This window comes from Aptenodytes forsteri, unplaced genomic scaffold (assembly GCF_000699145.1).
Source record: "Aptenodytes forsteri isolate BGI_AS27 unplaced genomic scaffold, ASM69914v1 Scaffold64, whole genome shotgun sequence".
Taxonomy (NCBI): Eukaryota; Metazoa; Chordata; class Aves; order Sphenisciformes; family Spheniscidae; genus Aptenodytes; species Aptenodytes forsteri.
The window spans coordinates 473,692-475,188 of NW_008794786.1; positions in this window are offsets into that span (position 1 = coordinate 473,692).

Sequence of the window (1,497 nt, forward strand, 5' to 3'; positions counted from 1 at the left end):
GCACCTCTCCTCTGAAGACAGGCTGAGAGAGTTGGGGTTGTTCAGCCTGGAGAAGAGAAGGCTCCGGGGAGACCTTACAGCAGCCTTCCAGTACCTGAAGGGGCCTACAAGAAAGCTGGAGAGGGACTTTTTACAAGGGCCTGTAGCGATAGGACAAGGGGTAACGGCTTTAAACTGAAGGAGGGGAGATTTAGATTAGATATAAGGAAGAAATTCTTCCCTGTGAGGGTGGTGAGGCACTGGCACAGGTTGCCCAGAGAAGTTGTGGATGCCCCATCCCTGGAAGTGTTCTGAGCCCAGGTTGGATGGGGCTTTGAGCAACCTGGTCTAGCGGAAGGTGTCCCTGCCCATGGCAGGGGGGGGTGGAACTAGATGATCTTTAAAGTCCCTTCCAACCCAAATCATTCTATGAAATAACGCTGATCGAATTCTCTGAGCTGATTGAAAGGAAATCCTGGTTTATTGGCCCAGACATTTCCTGAGTTTGGAAAACCACTCGTCTGTCATAAAGTTCCTCTGCTGCCTACTCAGGAACGGAGAAGGCTTGAACCTGCTTGCTACTCTAACCCCCTCCATGCCTTGGAAATGAATCTGCTTTTCTTTCTCTTGTTTGTTCCTTTACCCACAGCAGTCTGCTGCTGTCACGGGGCAAGACTACGGCTGAGCCCTGGCTGTCTTCCTTTGTAATAGCTATTGTACTTGTGATATTCTACGAGTTAGAGATGTGGCATGGTCTGTAGGAATAAATAATCTTTATAAGACCAAATGAACTGGTTAGGAAATGCAGACAGGCCAGCAGGTTCAGAGTCCTTCATCAAGCCGGGAAAGGAAGAACAAAAATCCAGACTCTTAACCTGATTCTTCTGGGACACAACGGGGGGGCTCTGAGCCCCCACAGTGGTCTGCAACATGAAGCAGGAAAGACAGGGCCTGGAAATGCTGTTCTCCTGAAAACAGTGCCTGCGGGGTTAGGACATTTCAAGGAGATTCATCTGCGTAGCAAAGGCCGAAACTAAAAATACATTGAAGTGTGGCAGCAGGATTTCCCTGACAAAGTTTGAGTCCTAGCTGAATATTTAAAACCTTTCTCTTGTTAATAGCACTTAACTTCCTTATTGGCATTGAAATACAGGTGAGGCTTCTATGAGTAAGAAGACAGGCAATAAAAAGGTCATTTTAGTTTCTGTTACACCTTTTCAGATCGTATTGACTCTGCTGCTCCAGGCTGCGCTACTTCCAGTTCTGCATGTGGATGTACACGCTCCTCCAGGGAAAGACGGTGGCAAAAGCAGAGTTTTGCCAGTGTGTCAGTACTTGCACAGGGGCATTTGATTCATACAGCTTTGGTCACTGGACAAATCCCCGGCCAAGAGCTATGCAGCCAAACGCCTGCGGTCCCCCACCTGCTCAGAAGCTAGAGGATAGGCAGAGGTTTGCAGTATCTTTTACTAGACCAAAATAGGTAACCTTTCTCCTAGACAAGGGCTTACATACTTC